Here is a 21,295-nt window from a genome sequence, read left to right on the forward strand (position 1 = left end):
GTCAATATTAATACTTTTAAATTTATTGAGATGTATTTTGTTGTTTATTCTATGGTCTCCACTGGATAGATAAAAGAAAAATTTGATTTTCTTTGCTACAAAATTCTATATCTAATTTTTTCAAAGTAGGAAATCTTAAATATGTATCTTAATTATGTAAAGTTATTTTTCTGATTCTTTTATTTTTTTCATTTTTTCTTCACAATTTATTCATTTTATATCCCAATTGAAGCCCCCTCCCTCAATTCCCCCAGTCCCACCCACTCTCCCTCTTTCCCTCATCCCATTCCCTTAGTTCACTGAAAGGGAGAGTTCTCCACTATTGCCATCTGTCCATAGCTTCTTAAGTCTCATCAGGACTGCTTGGATATTCTTACTCCATGGGCTGGTAAGGCATCATCATTAGGGGCGAGTGATCAGAAAGCAATTAACTGAGTTCATGATAGAGACAGTCCCTGCTCCCCTCACTCAGAAATCTACATGGAGAAGTTGCTGACAATCAACCACACTTGAGCAGGGGGTATAGGTCCCTGGGTTCAGATCTTTTAGTTTTGTTGGTCTCCTTGTGGGGCTTCTGTCTCCTCCATGTGCTTCTAATCCCACCACCTCTTCCTCCATAAGACTCCCTGCTCTCTGCCAAAAGTTTGGCCCTGAGTCTCAGCATCTTCTTAGATCCCTGTTGGATGAATCCTTTCAGAGGACCCTCTATAGTAGACTCCCATCCTGTTTCCTTGCTTCCACTGCTTCTGGTGTCTATCCTGTTTGCCATTCTGAATAAGATTTAAGCATCTTCCTTAGAGTCCTCCTTAGTGTTAATACGTGGATATTAGTGGAATAATATAGGACAGCCATCTACTAACCTTATTATGTAAAGCTAATTACCTTCAAAAATTAATTTAGACATATTAATCATATTACAGTTACTTAACAGCTATATGTAGTTAGTGATTACCTTATAAACATTCTCAAAACATTCTATTGGACAATACTAAACAAATTATATTTTATTATTAATCATAGTGATAGAATGCCACTGTCTTGCACATACATAAAAGAAAGCATTCTAACATTGCATTATATCCCTAGACTTCATTCTAAGACAGGGACTTGTTATGCAGTATAGATTAGCCAGGAGCTCCTGATCTCCTCCAGCCTGATTACTGAGATTATAAGCATGAATAACCTTTCCTGGTCCAAAATATTTTCATGTTTAAGAGCGTAATAGATGTCTTCAGATTATCACACCCAAACAGCATACATAAGTCTTTTAGTAGCCTATAAAAATTTCTCTAAAAGAGACCACATACTGGGCCACAAAATAAATCTCAACAAATACAGAAGAACTGAAATAACTCCATGTATTATATCTGATCACAGAACAAAAAAGTTTGAAATCAATAGCTAAAGAATATTTAGAAATTCCACAAATTCATGAAGACTAAACAACACATTAACAAATGATGAATGGATCAAAGAAGAAATCAAGAAAAAAATGGAAAAAAATTACTGGAAATAAATACAAATGAAAACACACCAAAACCTCTGGGATAGATTAAAGGCAGTCTTAAGAGGGAAAGTTATAACTCTAAATGAGAATATCAAAAGATCATAGAGAGCACAAATAAATAGTTTAATGATAAATCTAAAGAGTTTGCAAAAACATGAGAAAACTAACCCAAATGCAGTATATAAAGAGAAGTAACAAAAACCAGGACACAAATTAATAAGCAGAACCACTTAATAAAGTGGAAACAAACAAAAAGCAACAGAAAAAATTAATGACTTTATAACCTGGTTCTTTTGAAAAAGATAAACAAGATTGACAGATCCTTGACCAAATTAACTGGCCAAAACTAAAAGAAAGAAAGAGAAAAGACAAATTAATAAAATTAGAGATGAAGATGGAAATATGGCAACAGATGTCAAAGAAATACAAAAAAATCATGAAGGACTATGCTAAAATATAAGACTGCATTAAGCTTGAAAACAAAAAGAAACAGATGAATTTCTAGGTATATCAAGTCACAAAAGTTAAACAAAGAAAAGTTAAACAACTTAAATAAGAAGTATGGAGACTGAAACAGCAAAAGACTCTAACTTTAAAAGCAAGGTAAAAATGGATTCTAAGGTGAATTCTACCAAGCTTTCAAAGCACTGTAACCAATGCTTCTTGAATCATTCATAAAATTAGAAGCAGAAGAACTGACAAACTCCTCTATAAATGCAGTGTTACTCTAATAGAAAAGCAGGTACACTACAACAAGCAGAACTAAAGGTCAGTATTCTTGTTAATTATAGACACGGAATTCCTAGCAAAATATTTGCAAATAGAGTACACGTAAGTATTGAAAGAGATCATCTACCATAATCAAGCTGACTTTATTCTGGAAATGTTAAGATGGTTCAATATATGTAAGTCAGTAAATATATTAAATCATATCAATGTACTGATCATCTCAGTAGATGCAGAAAAGTCCTTCAGTAAATTTAAGCATGCTTTCAAGATAGAAAGTGTTAGAAGGAATAGGATGGGATGAGGCATACTTCAACAAAATAGATTGTTTCTTACAAACCCATATCCAGCAACATTCTAAATGGAAAAACAAAACAAAACAAAACTCAAAGAAATCCATCTGAAATCAGGAATGAGAATGGGTAGGCCTACCATTATTACTCCATTTCAATCTGGCACTTGACATGCTAGCAAGGGCAATAATACAAGAGGAAGATATTAAAGGAATAAAAATAGGAAACAAAGTCATATTATTTATAGTTGTAGATGAATACTAGATACACCTAATCCCCCAAAATTTCACCCAGAAACTTCTAAACATGATCAACACTTTCAGTAAATTGTAGGACATGGAATTAACTTATAAAATCAGTAGCTTTTCTACACATCAATAGTAAACATGTTGAAAAAGTGACCATAGACACATCCCCATTCCTGCTAACCTTTAACAAAATATCTAGGAAGAAATCTACACAAGAAGGTGAAGAACTTCTGTAACAAAACATCAAATATCTAAAGAGTGACATCAAGAAAGATACTCAAACATAAAAAGTCTTCCCGTGCTCACGGATTAATAGAATTGATTTTAGAAAATGATGACTTAAAGTAGTTTCCAGGTTCAATGCTATCCTAATCAAACCCTCATGAATTCTCCACAGAACTATCAAAAAGATTCTAATATTCCAGGGATCACAAAAGACGCTCAGTAGCCACAGTAATCTTAAACAAAAACAATACTGTTGGGTGAATTTCCCTAACAGATTTCAAATACAGAGTTATAGTAATAAAAACATAAAACAAAGATATATTACTCAGTGCAACAGATGACCTAGTTTTAAATGCATGAAGTTCAACCTGCCTAATAAGGAAAAGAGATACCAAAAACATACACTGGAAGAAAGACAACCTCTTCAGCAAACAGTATTAAGGGAAATTGTGTGTTATTCATGTGGAAGATCAATTAAACCCATATCTGTTACTGGACACAAATTTCCAATAGATCAAAGACCTCAAAGTGAAACATGAAATTCTGAAACTGCGAGGAAAAAAGCATAGGCAGGATCCCACAGAATAAATGTGCAAGAAAAGATTTTCTGAATAATATTCCTGAATTACTGAATGAATATTACTCATTCAGTAATTAAGGCCTATTATTGACAAGTGGAACTTCATAAAACTAAAATGTTTCTGTAAAGCAAAGGAACATATCAATTGGGTAAATAGGAAGTCCACAAAGTCCGAAAGAATCATTTCAGCTCTGTATCTTGATAGAGGATTCATATCCAGAATACAGAGTGAAGTAAACAAGCAAACCCAATTTTAAAAAATGGAACTATCAAATTTGAAGGTAAATTGATATTCTAATGAGTGAGGCAATCCAAATTCAGAAAGATCAATGACATATGATTTCTTGCATCTATAGCTCCTAGTTCTAAAGTTTCAGATATGAGTATATAACCTGGAGTAGCCACAGAAAGCAGGAAAGTAAAAACAGATCATGGGGTAAAGCAGTATGTATTTTTAACCGCTGAGCCATCTCTCCAGTCCTGTTAATGTTTTAAATTTTTATTGTTGAGACAGTCTATGTTGCATCATTGTGTAGGTCAGGCTATCTTCAAACTCATAAATCTCCTGCCTCCCTGTCCCAAACAATTTAATTATAGGCCTATGCGTCTATGCCTGCATGAGTTTATTTTTGTTTTATTTACCCTTAAGCTTCCTCTATTATATCCAAATCTGTGTGATAAAAAACTTATGTGTCTAGTAATATGAAAATAGACAGAGTAAATATTGTGGTGCTTAAAAACCTAATAAATTGATTAAACGTATCATCTGAGTGAGGTGGGGGGATGAAGTGAGGAGGGCAGTAGGAGAGGGTACTAGGAGAGACATTTGGAACAGAGTGGGTCATCTCTGGGATGAGCTAGAAACCTAGGGCATTGGAAACTCCCAGGGATCTATGAGGTGACCCTAACTAACACTCTTAGTAATAGGAGTTATGGAGCCTGAACTGACTATCTTCTGCAACCAGGCTTCCAATGGAGGACACTAACTCAACCACAAAACCTTAGACTCACAATTTGTCTTGCCTAGAAGACGTGCAGAGCATCATTTGAGGGAAGGTCAACCAATGATTGGCCCAGGTTGAGAGCCATGCCGTGAGAGGGAGCCCACCCCTGACAATGTTAATGATATTCTGTTATACTTGCAGACAGGCACCTAGTGTAAATGTCAACAGAGAGGCTTCACATAGAAACTGTTAGAAGCTGATACAGAGACCCACAAACACTGAGTGGAGCTTCGGGAATCCTGTGGAAGCAAGTGAGGAAGGATTGAGAGGACATCACAAGAAGACCTAAGGAGTCAACTAACTTGGGCCCATGGGGACTCATGGAATGCATGCATGGGATAGTTCTAGGCCCTCCGCATATTTGTAGCGGTTGTGCAGCTGGGTCTTTATGTGGAACTCCTAAAGTGGGATCAGGGACTGTCTCTGAACTACCTTTCCCCTAACTGGGCTGCCTTGTCTAGCCTCAGGGAAAGAGGATGTGTTGCAGCTTGATATGTCAGGGCTCATTGATGTCCACTAGAGGCCTTTTCCCCAGAAAGGGGTGAATAGGGGAAGGACTAAGAGGAAAGGAGGGAGGTGAAGCTGTGATCTGTCTGTACAGTGAATAACTGTGTGTATAATTTTTGTAAAAAGAATTATGAATACAGGAACCATGCATGAGTTAAAAATGCTTCCTCAAGAAGAAAAGGATTATTAAATTAAAATCTCAGTGACAGACTGGGATACTCCCTTATAAGTCATCGGTTAGAGAGGCTCTAGGACCCATCCCCACCCCTAGTAACACAGATTACTGACATTTCTCTTGGTTGTTCTTTACAATTACATGGTAAGATACTATTTTGGAAGATACTACACACTTTGGCTCAGGAGAGAAATCAGTCTCAGACTAATTTGGAAACTCGCTTGTTAGTTTTTTATAATGCTGAATAATGACATGCAGACCACTGAGGGTAGGAAAGTAATCAACAATATAACCCTGTGGTAAACCCTGTGTGCTCCAATACTGATCTTCCAGGCAAGATCTTCCCACTGGTGCAACAGTGGTATGAAGGCTATACGAGTAACCAACTTTTCTGATGGAATTTCAAGCCTGATCCATGAGAGAGAACTCATGTATTGTACTATAAAACTGATTAAAACCTCATGGCTATGGAGATGATAGGCCCTAGGTGGGAACCTACTACTGCTCTTTTGACATTATCAAGCTATTTCTAAATATTTATGATTGTGGCCAAATATTAGTGTTTATCTGAACACTGACCAGAGAAGCTTCCTCAGTGGTAGGTGGCAATTAATTGAGACTTGTAACTGATCAAAGTGCCAAGTATATGTGACTTTTGAGTGTTCGGCCCTAAATAGCATATGTATATTTTCCCCAAGACTCAGGGAATATCACAGACGAGAAGGTGGAATGAATGTAAGAACCAGAAGACAAAAATAAGTTCCGTGAAACACTGTCTTCTAGACACAACGAGGCCATTTCACTCATGAATACACAAAATCTAGAGTTACCTGCCATGGATCAAGTCAACATTATAGCAGATAGCCCTAATGAGACACAGTGTATTATGGAGAGGTGGTAGGGCAATGGTATGAAAGTTGCAAAGGGGTTGTTTTATGGGTTTCCCTGCAGTGAGAGTTAGGTGAAGGACTTGAGGATGAATATAGACAAAATATATTCTATACCAGTATGAAACTGTCAGAGAGTAACCAAAAGGTGGATAGATTTTTAAAGCTTGGGGCTGTCCTTATTATAAGCATTGAAAGAAGCTCCTAAGCTTCTGTCCTATAGACTCAGTGACCCATTTTGTTCATTTCTCTTATTAATATTTTATCTATCTATCTATCTATCTATCTATCTATCTATCTATCTATCTATCTATCTATCTATCTATCCATCCATCTAGTGTGTGTGTGTGTGTGTGTGTGTGTGTGTGTGTGTGTGTGTGTACATAATATGTATCATGGAACACATACATAGGCCTGAGGGCAATTTGCAGAAGTCAGTTCTCTTCTTACACCATATGAGTTTCAGTGATCAAACTCAGTTGTCAGGGTTGGAGGCTAGGTCCTCTACCTGCTGAACCATCTTGCTAGCCCCATTATGTCCACTTTTATGGAGTTCAGTTGTAGGTATAAAATATTACAGATCATCATATGAGATATTTCTATAATTACCTGAGTGATCCCAATTAGTTGATATGATTTGTCCTCAAAAGCTGGGCTTTCTGGGGCTGGAGAGATGGTTCAATATTTAAAAGCACTGACTGCTCTTCCAGAGGACCTAGGTTCCATTCTAGGACATGCAATGACATGACAGCTTACGACGGTCTGTAACTACTGTTCAGGGGATTGGATACCCTCTTATGTCTTTTTTTTCTTTTTTATTATTATTACAATTTATTCACTTTGTATCCTGGCTGCAGCGCCTTCCCTCATCTCCCTCCTGTACCACCCTCCCTCCCTTTCTTCCCCTATGTCCCTCCCCTAGTCCACTGACAGGGGAGAGCCTGTCCTCCCCTACCATCTGACCCAGCCCATCAGGTCTCATCCTTCTTCTCTTAGGCCTAGTTAGGCCTCCTTCCCTGTGTCCCTAACAGGAAGAGGTGATCAAATCTGGCCACTGCATCCTTGTCAGAGACAGCCCCTGCTCCCCTTACTAGGAATTGCACACAGAGACTGAACTGCCCATTGGCTACATTTGAGCAGGGGCCCAGGTCCTCTCTACACATGGTTACTGATTGATTCATCAGTCTCTGCAGGACCCTCTGAGCCCACATCCCTTGGCTCTGTTTGTTTCCCTGTGGAACTCCTGTCTCCTCCAGGTGCTTCCATCTCCCCCTTCCTCCAGAAGACTCCCTGCACTCTGCCCAAATTTTGGCTATGAGTTTCAGCATCTGCTTTGATATCCTGGTGGGTAGAATCTTTCAGAGGCCCCCTGTGAAAGATGGCTCCTGTCAAGTTTCCTGTCTTCTACTTCCAAGTTCTATCCTAGGATAAACATTCTAAAATCCATAGTCCTAAAGAAGCTAAACAACAAGAGGACCCCAGGGAAGAGGCTTGATTATCATTCAGAAGGGCAGCCACTGTTCTTTTCTTTTTTTTTTCCAGTTGTATATAACCTCTTATGTCTTACATGCAGGCAAAATGCCAATGTACAAAGAAAAATAAGTAAATTATTTTAAACAAAGTTGGACTTTCTGAGAGGCCACTGAATGAAATGTGATTAAGGAATAATAGTAAGATATACAATATGGATGATTTTGAAGATAATATATGGAGCTCTTTGTCAAGTAACTAAAGGTGGCCTCTAGTGGCTTGTGAAAGCAATAAACAAACTATCCCCTATAACTTCCAGAAAGGAATACAGATCTTGATTTTGGCTTGATGAGAACCATGCCAGATTTCTGACCCACAGAATTAGACAGTTTAAAAGAGAACCTGTTTTAGGAAAATTGTTCTCAACCCTTTGAATTCCTATCAAGGCAGATCTACATTCTACTTCAAGATATTCTGACTACCCCAAAACTGAGTAAAAATAAATTCACATTCTCAAAAAAGCCGGGTGGTCTTCTGCCTTCTTTTGCCTTCCCTTATTCAGCTTTAAATCTGTTACTCCTGGCACATATATTAAGCATAGTCCACCTGTTAAATTGGGGATTTTCTCTATCTTACATCTCCAGTGGTGGGAAATTTTGCTCTTAGAAAGAATTTTCAGTAGAAATACAAAGAGACTCTTAGGGAGAAGAATAATTCAAATTTTCAAGTTTCCTTTGTTGTTACACTGAGCCAAAAGGTCTGTTTGACACCTTTGAAACACATCTACAACCACTTTTATAAACTGTGTTTGAGGGATTGTAGAGCAGGAGCATTATTCAGTATTTGCCTGAATGCCAGTACAAATTCCTTCCTCACCAGCAGGTAGCGGTACAAATCTAGAAAGATAGCTCCAAATTATATGACTTCTCTGGAATTCTGTTGAAATGCCAGCCCAGCTTTCATCACCTTGACATCTCACTGTGTAATCACCAAGTCTCTTCTTCCCTTCACTTGCCATAGCAACCTCCCCGTTCTTAGACTTCCAATTTCATCCATGGTTCCACAGCTACTTGTTGCATAGGCAAAAGCTCATAATCGCCATCTACTGGTCACAGGATTTCATTACAGACTATGGCTGTGAATGAGAATTAGCAAGCTTGTTTTTTGTCCACTCCTGAAAGGTGATTTTATCCTTTGATTTCATGGCCAGAGCATTTCTTGAAAAAGATGGAATTGCTGCTTGTCAAGGATTCTTTTCATAGCATGTACAACTTAGAGAGTTTTTTGTTTTGTTTTGTCTCCTAGGCGGTTCCCATGCTTTTGGCCCAGATTCATCTACATGTAGGACAACCCTGTTTCCTGAAAGCTGGGGCTTACTGTCAGCTCACCACTGATTACACCAGCCAACAATACAACTTAGGGAGTTTTAACCACAGTTACCAAATTATAATTTTCATAAGCCTCTTCAAGAGGGGAGAGAATTCACCAAAGTGCTTCTCCCACAGAGAGTATTTAATGAGTACTTGAGTAAATGTTTTTGAACTGTCCCTCTCTAACCAAGGGAGCAAATGTTCCCTTTCTATTTTCATCAATGTTGACTCACTGTCCTAATAATTGTGCAAAGCAATGTCTCATTCATTCCCCCAATTGGCTGCTAGCATGATTCACTGTTGATATTAAAACATTTTGAAACGTCTCCACTGACTCCATAAATTCCTAGAATAAAGTTCAAACTCTTTCTTTGACTTTATCACATCTCTTCTTTCTTAAATCTGAATGTTTCTTAATTTTCTCATTTCATGTCTCACATGTAACTTTCACAATCAAAACAAATTACTGATTCCCAAAACATGATCATTTCCCTGACTTTGTACCTTTGATTCAGAATTGGGCTCCACTTTCTGTTCTGCACTTTTTAAAGCTGATCCTTTTCACATGTTTATGTACTAACTGCCTTTCTTCTTTTTTTTAACTTAACATTATATTGATTAATGGCTTGTTATTGAATCTGCAGTTAGGTTGCAATTATACAGACTATATTTAACACTAAAGCATGGCTTGTTTTCTTCCTGGAATAAAAACAAAACAAAATAAAAACAAAAACAACCAAGATTTTATTTAATAGCATGTCACTGCCTAGAAATCTTGCACTTTTCATTTCTGTGAACTTATAGTAAGTACAATCAACACCAGAAGAAGCCTGCTGATGTTGCTCTGAGAATCTAATATATATGTGGCATCATTCTGAGTTTTGGTTTTGAAGTGAAGCTCAATGTTATAGTCAGTGTTCTATTCCTGTAAGGAGACACGATTACCATGACAACTTTTATAAAGTATTTTTTAATTTATTTTATTAATTACAGTTTATTCACTTTGTATCCCAACTGTAGCACCCTCCCTCATCCCCTCCCAATTTCATCATCCTTCCCTCTTCTTCACCTCCAGTCCACTGATAGGGGACAACCTCAGGGCACTCAGCCACCCACCCACACACAGCACAGAGTTATTGGAAAAAGTTCCTGGGTTTCTGCAGGTTCCCAGTCACCATTGTAGATCCACTTGCCCGCCTTTCCTCTTAAGCCTGGTTTGTCAGCAACATAGAAATCCGAAGCCTAAGAAGACCTGATTCTTCTTCTTTCTCTGAATGCTTTTCCCCATGTTTTCTACCTTATATTATTTACATATATATAATATAATTATGTATATATTATTTGTTTCTACTATATTGTGTGCTTCATAATAACAATAGCAAATATGAATATTTATTGGCCAGTAGTAACAGGGTAGAGGTTCTTTCCAGGGTAATATAAGATCTACTATGCAGTAGTGGCCATATAAGGATTATTACTTAATGCTTTTGAAATTTTTATCTTATGTAATTATCTTTTTTTTTGAAAAAAAAAAAAAAAAAACACTTGCAAGAAGGTAAAAATCAGCCATTTTGCAAATTTTGGCTTTGTCACTTCACAGTTATGTTACTTTGGGTATATTAACCTATGTCTACTTGAGTTTCCTCATCTACATAGTGGGAATTGATAGTATATTTGTTTCATGAGTTCCTTGTGATTGTGTAAATTAATGTAAATACACAAAACAAAATCTGAAGCAGTAAACATAAATATGGTGGCTGTAGTTAGTTACAGAATAAACAGGCATTCAAACACAGTTTCTTATTCAATTCTCGAAATAACTCTGTGAAGTAACAATTAGTATTATTTTGTTTGTTTAGCCAACAGGAAGATAAAAGTTCAAGAAAGTTACCATTCTAAGGCCACACAGCTAGTAAGGACAGAATAAAATTCAAATTATGTATATACAGATCACATTAGAAATATGGAGAGCCAGACAGTGGTGGCGCACACCTTTGCACTTGGAGGCAGAGGCAGAGGCAGAGGCAGGCAGATTTCTTTGAATTCGAGGCCAGCCTAGTCTACAATGTGAGGCTAGGACAGCCAAGGCTACACAGAGAAACCCTGTCTCAAAAAAAGAAAGAAAGAAAGAAAGAAAGAAAGAAAGAAAGAAAGAAAGAAAGAAAGAAAGAAAGAAAGAAAGAAAGAGAGAGAAAGAGAGAAAGAGAGAAAGAGAAAGAAAGAAGGAAAGAAAGAAAGGAAGGAAGGAAGGAAGGAAGGAAGGAAGGAAGGAAGGAAGGAAGATTTAAAAAAAAAAGAAAAGAAATCTGGAGAGGTAAGAACATCTGTAAATCACGGGAAGCCCAGTCCCAACAGATACATCTATATTAAAGCTCCTGTATCTATGACTCAGGGAATATTGTGGGCTCTGGGGCCAATAGATTGTAGGAGCCAGAACACCTTTCCTAAGAACAGCTTCATAAAAGAGATCAGAATAATCAGAATAATTATCCTCTCCCAGGTATGAGCCCTCTTATTGGTTGTCCAGTGCATAATCGTCATCCCTGAAACCGTATGTACTTAAGCAAACAAAACAAACTCAGCAGTTTATAGTCATATGTATTTGTGAATACACATACATATTTAACATAACAATTAAAGAAAAAAGACTATCACCTTGAGAGTGGAGGATCACAGTAGCAGTTGGAGGACTGGTAGCTACGAGGGGGTAAGTCATATATTTCTATTTCAATTAAAAATGTTTAAAAAGAAAAAAAAATGAAAATGTAAACAAAGAAGAAGGTGCCCACAGGATAGATTTGAAGGATACCTTGCCACAAACCCCATCTACATAATTTAGTGCTATAAGTTAATATCATTGTCATTACTCCCTTCTGTAAGATAAGCATTACCTTTTCATTCTTGGAAAAAATAAACAGCTTAGGATAAATGAGTATTTAACTATTAACCTCACTAAGAATCTTGAAAGAGAAATCTCCAAAGTGGTCCATTTTTTCTCAGGCCAACTTTACTACATTGCACTCCACTTAGAGCATCTATTCTAACCCATTCTAAATTTAGGAGACTCACCACTTCCACTTCAAACCGCAAGATGGGCATAGTATCATCAGCCTCAATTTCAAATCCCAATTATGTTACTTTCTAATTATACCACTTTTGTAAAATCAGTAAGACTATTTCCTTATCTGTAAAATGAAAATAAAAGTTCTATTTTTACTCTCAGATGATCACTAATCAAGATACATAATATAACATTGTGAGTCAAAATTATATAAAAATACATTTCAGTCAAAACATGAAAATTTAAAGTTATAGTAATAAAATGATGGTCACAAATAGCCTGACATGTGGCAGATATTTAAACAATATTAGTTATCTTATTCCAAATTTTGTTGGCTTCAGTGCAGAAAGTCCCTGCCTTCATAAAGGAACTTATAGTAATACGGAAAAAAAAATCCTCCCGACATTGGCATGGTTTTGTTTTAGTAGAGTTTATAAATATGTTCTGTTATAAAGAGTTGTGAATAAGTTTATACCTACTGTATGTGTAAAGGATTGAGGATACTTACAAAAGGTTTTAGACTCATTTCTGATTATAGTACTTTCAATGACTAATGACGATGCTAATCTGAGTTTCTATATTTTATATAGAAACATATATAAGAAAAAAATTATTATATTTTTCTCTCTACCAAATTTAAGTGGGAATTCTCACAGTTGTCAAATATCCTGATTATTGCTTTTGCTTCTCATATAGTTTCTTTTCATCTTTAATTTTTTATATTAATTAAAGTTTATTCACATTGTATCCCAGCTTTAGCCTTCTCCCTCCTCCCCTCCCATACCACCTTACCTTCCTCATTTCCTTCTATGCCCCTCTCCAAGTCCACAGGCAAGGGAGGTCCTCCTCCCCTTCCATCTGACCCTAGCTTATCCAGTCTCATCCAAACTGGCTGCATTGTCCTTTTCTGTGGCATGACAAGGCTGCTCCCCATCCAGGGGAGGTGGTCAAAGAGCAAGCAACTGAATTCATGACAGAGCCAGTTTCTGTTCCCCTTACTAGGGTACCCACTTGGATACTGAGCTGCCCTGGGCTACATCTGAGCAGTGGTTCTAGGTTATATCCATGAATGGTCCTTGATTGGCACATCAGTCTCAGAAAAGACCCCTGTGCCCAGGTATTTTGGTTCTGCTGCTATCCTTGTGGAGCTCCTTAATCCAATTAAAAAGTGGGGTACAGAGCTAAACAGGGAATTCACTGTAGAGGAATATAGAATGGCGGAGAAACACTTAAAGAAATGCTCAACATCCTTAGTCATCAGGGAGATGCAAATCAAAATGACCCTGAGATTTCACCTTACATCCATCAAAATGGCTAAGATTAAAAAAAAAAAAATCAAGTGACAACACATGCTGGAGAAGATGTGGAGAAAGGAAAACTCTCCTCCATTGTTGGTGGGAATGTAAACTTGTACAACCACTTTGGAAATCAATTTGGCGCTTCTCAGACAATTAGGAAAGTGCTTCCTCAAGATCCTGCTATATCACTCCTAGACATATGTCCAAAATATGTTCAAGTACACAAAAAGGACATTTGCTCAACTATGTTCATAGCAGCTTTATTCATATAGTTTCTTAACCATGTATACTTAAAAAAATGGCCTTCCTGTTTGGTTTCTGAACAAAATATAAATGACAAACTCATCAGGAACTTTGATATCCATATCTTGATGAAATCAAGTTCTCGAGAAGTGACAGTCCCTACATGTATACACATATCTCTCCCAGGAAAATTTTCAGAGAAATGGGCTATAAAAAAAGGATAACATACCACAATTTCTGTATCCATTCTTCTGTTGATGGACATCTGGGTTGTTTCCAAGTTCTGGCTATTACAAATAAAGCTGCTACGAACATGGTTGAACAAATGTCCTTGTTGTGTACTTGAGCAAATTTTGGGTATATACCTAGGAGTGGTATAGCTGGGTCTTGAGGTAGCACTACTCCTAGTTGTCTGAGAAAGCGCCAGATTGACTTCCAGAGTGGTTGAACCAGTTTACATTCCCACCAGCAATGGAGGAGGGTAGAACTTCTGCTCGGATGTGGCCTGTGGTAGCTCAGTAACCAAGTAGTTTTCCAAAGTAAGGGGAACATGGACTATTTCTAACAGGATCTCAAGGGCAGGCTGTTTGACACCCCCCCCCAGGGGAGGAGCAGTCTGTTAGGCCACAGAGGAGGACTTTGCAGCCAGCCCTGAAGATACCTGATAAAACAGGGTCAGATGAAAGGGGAGGAGGTCCTCCCCTATCAGGGGACTTGGAAAGGGGCAGGGAGGAGACCAGGGAGGGAGTGTGGTGTTGGGGAGGGAATGAGGGAGCGGGATACAGCTGGGACACAGAGTTAACAAAATGTAACTAAAAAGAAAAATAAAATAAAATAAATAAAAAAACCAAAACAAACAAACAAAAAAGGATAACATGATAAATATGATCAAAATATAGTACTGGCAAATATGAAAAGGTCACAGTGAAATGCATTAGTTTATACAACTAATATATATGTATATATATTGATAAAAGTCAAACTATCTTTCAGTAGAGTGAAAATAAGCAGATTATTCAGGAAAAAAAAATGACCTGTGTTCAGGAGGTAGAAAGTAAGAAATACTTTGTGATTGTCTGCTTGTTTTTCTATTCTCTCTCTCTCTCTCTCTCTCTCTCTCTCTCTCTCTCTCTCTTTCTCTCTCTCCTACTTTCCAAACTACCAGTGATGCCAAACTTTGAGTTTCTGGACTTGTCAGTTAAAAAAAACAATCTTAAAGTTCTTAAACATTATTCTAGACAAAACTCAGGGCAACCAATTTTTCTATTAATAGCATATGGGCCTCATTATATGGTTTTCTTCTCAGGCATGTTGAATTATACTGCAGTGAAACAGAGGTCAAAGCAAGTTTTTTTTTTTTTTCTTGTGTTCTTTTTTTTTTAAAGTGGGTGAAATAAAGGGGGTGGTGAATTGTCATAGAAAATAGCCAAGTTAAAGAAAGAAAACTTTTAAATGATCAATTATCTGCTGGGACAGCAATAGAAAGCATATAATCAATTTTTTTGTGTGTGTTTCCCAGCACCAAGGGAAAGACAACAAGCAGATGTGGACCTTCACAGGTCTGAGCTAGATGGATTTCATGATGGTCCTACTTCTCTGTGTTTCATGTTAGTCTACTACCTGACATTAATCAATGTTTGGAAGCGCCCTGTATCAATACTCATAGTTTAGTTTGGTGATTTACTCTCTGATTTTTTGGCTCTTGTTTTCCTTTTGTTTGTGTTTCACGTGGGGTTACAAAGGTCAGTTACCCCAAGGAGCTATGAGTAATACTCTAGTTTCCATTTGTTGTTAGTCCTCAGCAACCCATCCTCACAGAGTTGTGGGATGTTTCTGCTCACCAACATGAAGACGGTAATTGATTTGTAGGAACAAACACTATTTTCAGTTCTGTTTAGGTCACCAACTAGTGTTTCTACTTGTCATTGAAGAGATTTTAATTAACACAGCACAAGTATGGCACTCTCCACTGTTCAATGTAGTAACCAGCAATCTTGAAATCTCTAGACTCTTCTGACCCTCGCTACCCAACATGCTCTCGGGTATTGGCAAAACTCCCCCAAATCTTTATCTTTCTTTTTTTTTTTCCTCTCAATTTTGGTTTTATTTCTACCCATCTCATAGAAAAATGATTTAATCTGTGTATCAGAGAACTATATTTTAATTGATCAAAGGAAATGCTGAGTTCCTTTCTATTTAAGGCAAAACAAAACTCTGAAAACAACTTAATGAATGCTACATTACTTTCAAGCAGTGGGCTGAACGATCTGTGTGTGATCACTGGACCACATAGTCCATGGTTTCTGGTTGCTGCCAAAAGTACTTCATGGAATTGTTTCCTGTTTCTAATGCGCTCTACAAGAAATTAAGGTGATATATATTTGTAATATATCTAATTAGAATTTTAAACAAAATGGCATTGGAAAACCTACATGTTTTGATTACCCACATCTAAAATTCTTAATACTTCCTTCAAAAGGGAGTGTTTGAACAGAGTTTATCCAAACAACAGCCTATACATCCTATGGGCAGACAATTTTAATAATAATACTTAAGAGAAAGGGAAGATTAAAATCTAATTGTGACTCACTGAATTCACTAATGCAGGCTACCACATTTTATTAGTTCTTGACTGCCAACATACATGGACTCTCACTAATCTCAATAGTAAGATGTATTGTTCATGAGCTGAAAGTGCAAATACAATTCGCCTCATTTTTTGAGGGGAGGGCAACTTAGCAAAGCCTTCATCTGAGTTATTTTGTCAACAAAAATTGAGTTTAAAGAGATGTCATCAATATTTTCACTTAAATCTTAAGGTTAGTTTTTCCATAGGTCAAAAGAGGAAATAAATGTAAGTTTAGATGCCATATGCACCTAAAAAAGAAATAAATAAAAGAATGAAAAGCCTGAACTACAGGGTTCTGTCTCAGAACTGTCAGTTTCCAGCTGTATGGCCCTGGGGCAAGGAAATGTGACTTGTTGCTATAGCCAGTGCCTGAAGTTTTGGATGGAAATCTGACACTTTTTCTCTTTCAGATAAATAAAAGTCTTTAAAAATTTAATTATCTTTCTGTTTTCTTTACTGAACCATTGAGGGAGACTTCAAATTATGACTCTTTGCCTCTAAATATTTCAGTGTGTATTTCCAAGAATAATCACAGAACCTTATAAAACAATGTACAATTATCAAACTCAGTACCTGTACCATTACATATTTTATTATTTCATATACAATTAATTTTCGAAGCCTTCAAACTGTAGGAAGGATAATTTCTTTAGATTACCCAAATAAAGTAAAAGAAGAACATGTTTAGTTTAGAGGAAGAGATAATACCATTGTGAGGATTCAGTGAATTTCAGGATCTTCTGTTTTCTCTCAGCGGAAACTCAGTTCAAAAGTTCCCTACAGTATGATGATCTGAAGAGCTGTTGCTCATTCTTTCCTTTTCTACTTTTCTTCCCTTTCCTCACTGAGATATCGTAAGGAAAAAGGGGGAAACTGTTCATAAAGTAAGTTTAGCAGATTAAGCTTATTGTTGAAAAGTAGAATGGTCTCAAGAATCTAGCTGAGGAGCTATTAGCATTTGATAGCTGCTGGATAAAAGGAGGGTCAGGTTTTTTCCTTTAAATTATGTATCCTTGGTAGGCTGATCACACACCAAAGCAGGCCCTATTCCCAAGGTAAGCTGGGAAACATAAATTGGATTCTATAAAAAAGGGAAATTAAAAATAAAAAGAAATAACTTCAAAGTTGGCTGAGAAGGAATTGTAAGGTTGGAATGGTGGTAAATGGAGAAGTTGAGGTAGGTGAATATGTTCAAAATACATTGCATGAAAATTTCAAAGAATATATATTTAAAAATCTAACAGCAGAGCTGGGGAGATGGCTCAGTGGATAAAGCACTTGCTAAGCAATCATTTGGAGTCCAGAATCCATGTAAAACTGGTATGATAGGATATGGCTGTAATTCTAGTACTTTTATTCTTATCTTAATTATGCTATAAGCATAAAAACTACTCTTGGTACCATGAAAGATTACAAAAACTGGGAGGGATGTAATAGTCCTGTCAAGCTTTGACACCCATGAACCACATCAGTGACCAGCATGGCACAATAACCCTCAGGGTGCAGTAAAGGCATACATAACTAGTTGGTAACCAACAGCGTTCTGGTTGGAACTTCAGATACTCTCAAAAAAGAGGAAAACCATGATTGGTACTAGAAATTTAGCTAACTACTCAGTGCTAGTAAAGTCAAAGTTATTGGAGAAGAATCTACAACCACTAATTTACTAAGCCAGCATAATCCCAAACAACAATGGATAAACATTTGTTCTTATACCTACAGATAAAAGTAGTTTTCACTCCTCATCAAGGAAACTTGTCTTTGCAACAGACCACCAAAAAAACTGCAAACAATCAAAATGCAGAGTTGTGGAGTCCAGTCTAGTAGATACACCTACAAGACACACCTTAGGCACAGGGGACATTGCAGAGAGGCAGTGGAAAGACTGTAAGAGCTAGAGGATCAGGGAGTTTTCTGTGATGCTGTGTTTTCTACTAATATTAGACGCTGCAGCCATAATCTGTATAACTAACATGATTTGCCCAAATGTGAGTGGAAAAGAGAAGACACTAAGGAATATGACAAAGTGGATGGGGAAATGCCCATGAAACCTCAACCCTATTCAAAGAAATATAGGTAACTGAGGAATGCTTAGAACAGGAAAGTTTTTTTTAATTGTTTTTATTTTATTTTTTTTTACAATGTATTCATTATATAGCCTGACTGAAGCCCCCTCCCTCAACACTTCCCAATCCTACCCTCCTTCCCTCTTGCCCCCTGTCCCTTTTCCCCAGTCCACTGAAAGGGTGAGTTCTACTTTGACATCTGCCCATTGCTTATCAAGTCTCATCAGGACTGTCATGATCCTCTTGCTATGTGGCTTGGCAAGACTGCATCACCAGGGGCAAGTAATCAAAGAGCAGGCCATCGAGTTCATGACAGAGGCAGAGGCAGCCCCTGCTCCCCTTATATGGGGACCCACATGGACATTTAGTGCCAATTGGATACATCTGAGCAGGGGGTCTAGGTCCTCTCTATGCATAGAAAGTTTTTTTTTTTTTTTATGTGCACTGTTCTTTCCCTTATCAGAGATTCTGCTGGTTTCAGCAAATACTGGCCTACAATGGGAAAACGGCTTATTTTGTTGAAATTTTGCAGGTAGAACAACTAAATGGTTGTTTGCTATATGAAGAAGGTACTCTGGCTAGGACTGAGGGTTCTAATACTATTACACCATGAATATGTTCATTTTACAAAAGTATATATCAATTAAAATAAGTTTTATTTAAAAAATAAAATGGACTCATGGAAACTGTTTAGAAGGTGATGGAAATCCTAGCCAGAAATGATAATGACTGGATGTGGGTGGTAGTAGTATGGGTAATAAGAAGCAAGTTTATCAAAATTATATTTTGATGAGGAACAGTAACCTGAGTATAAGGAATACAAAAAACACAAGATAAGTCCTGGGGATATCCAGGAGTTCTGAAGAATGTCTGGGGCTAGAAATAAAAATTAATTATTTGTATGTAGGTACTATTTAAAGGCATGGGACTGGGTGGGTGACAAAATGTAGAAAGACAGTAAAGTTAATAAAAGTGATATCCTTCAAATTAGAAGACAGAACATAAAATACGCTTGAAATAGGTGAAAATATGCTAGTAAGCTACCAAAATAAAAAATAACTATTAATACAAAGTACCATGACTGCCCAAATGTAAGCTGAACAAAGTTGACACAATGGAACTGGACGGAGACAAACCCAAAAACTTCAACCCTAGACAAAGAACTATAGGTAACTAAGTAATGCTGGGAACAGGAGAGGTAGTCTTTCCCAGGGAAGAAAGAGAACATTAATTGGTTGTTCAGAGCCTAATGATCAGTCTTGAAAACATACATACAAATAACATAATATGGACTGAGCAGGTTATATTCAAGCATACGTATATACATACACAAATATGTAAGCATGAAATAGCAATTAGTAAAAAGGGGGGCCATGAATTTGAGGGAGAGCAGTGAAGGGGTACATGGAAGGGTTTAAAGGGAGGAAAGGGAGTGGTGTTGAAAGTATATTATAATCTGAAAAATGACGTAAAAAGAAAACTTACAAAAGAAAGAAAAAACATAGTAGGCAGAGACAGGAGAGTTCCAGCAATCTCCCAATCTAGCTACGCTGACCTTTGCAGAGGCAAACAAAACAAAAAGTGACCCTATTTCAAATAAGGTATAGGACCAAAACCTGAGGTTTTCTTCTGCCCTTCACACTCATGCATGTGTACCTCCACGGTACCCCCCTCCAGAGTCCAACTCTAACAACAATAAATTAACAAATATGGACAATACAGATTCCTTTTCTATTAAACAGCAAAGAATGACTGCTTCAAATTCAATGACTACCAGTCCTTCATAAATCTAAGTGACTAGAAAAAAAAATTTGAGAATATTTACACAACAGTCACATTTAACAAAATACCAAAGTCTCCAGAAATCGACACTGGCCAATTCTATAATACAAAGATGATATAGGCACACGTGTGTGTATGCATATACACAACATCTACAATTAGAATAATTATCTCTAAATTTGTTTAAATCTCCTTAAAATATGGTAGAACATTTAGAAAAACAATTAAAACATAATATTCTTATAAGATAATAACAAAATTCAAGATGAGAAGAGAGATAAAAGTTATACTCTACATGAAGTGATATATATGTGTATATATATATATGTGTATATATATATATATATATATATATATATATGTACACATTCTAACTAATTATACCTAATCAGCTGACATAACACCTAAGACATCATCGTGAAAAATGCTTGATTAAATGAATGCAAACAGAAATGGAAACAAATAAGAGGATCAGTTTAAGGCTAAATATACTGCTTGCTTTCAAAATTGTCCACTTGTTTATTAACATTCCTTATATCAAGTGAAAATAGTCTAAATGCCCCAATTAAAAGGGAGACTGTAAATGCTGGATAAAGAAACGTAAAACATAAGTTGATATGGCCTATAAAATGTTCCCATCACATATATATATATAGTAATAAATATCTTAAGCTCTAAAATGATGATAATAGGAATACATTAATATAATTAATCAAATAAAACTGAGGTGATTAATAGCTTACAAGCAATGTGTAAAAGTGGAACAGAAGTGCTGTTTTCACAACAGTCACTTGAATATGTCAAGAAACACGTGGACAATTTTGAAAGTAGCTGTCAAGGCTAATAAAGTTCTAACAATTTACTGAAAGCAAATTGAGCTTTAAAAAGTACCAATACATTCTTCCATATGTTCTCAGCATGACCAATTACAAGAATAAAGTGAACCAAGTCACAAATTTGCTGAGAATTTAATCAGCAGGGTTTGCCAAACCATTTCTGAATAGCCTCTGCATCTTACTCATTTCATGTGATCACATTATTCATTATGTGGATAATAATGAATAATTATTATTCATTATAATAATTTCAGCTAAGTGGATCTTTGTACACAAATATACTTAAAATTGCAGTACAGAATTTAAATACTAAAAAATTAAAGCTCAAAGGATTTAGGGGAGAGAGAAAGCCATATGTTCTAACTTTTCTTAATTAATTAATTACAAT

The 21,295-nt window shown here is 36.6% G+C and overlaps 1 non-coding gene across 1 annotated transcript; it reads right to left on the reverse strand.

Moving 5' to 3' along the window:
• Positions 1 to 8,926: 8,926 nt before the first annotated feature.
• On the reverse strand, positions 8,927 to 9,046 carry LOC129665948 (small nucleolar RNA SNORA65). Its single transcript, XR_008718463.1, has one exon. It is a non-coding gene; the product is annotated as a small nucleolar RNA SNORA65 (small nucleolar RNA).
• Positions 9,047 to 21,295: the final 12,249 nt, after the last annotated feature.

This window comes from Psammomys obesus, unplaced genomic scaffold, assembly GCF_907164565.1.
Source record: "Psammomys obesus unplaced genomic scaffold, mPsaObe1.curated_primary_1811, whole genome shotgun sequence".
Classification (NCBI taxonomy): Eukaryota; Metazoa; Chordata; class Mammalia; order Rodentia; family Muridae; genus Psammomys; species Psammomys obesus.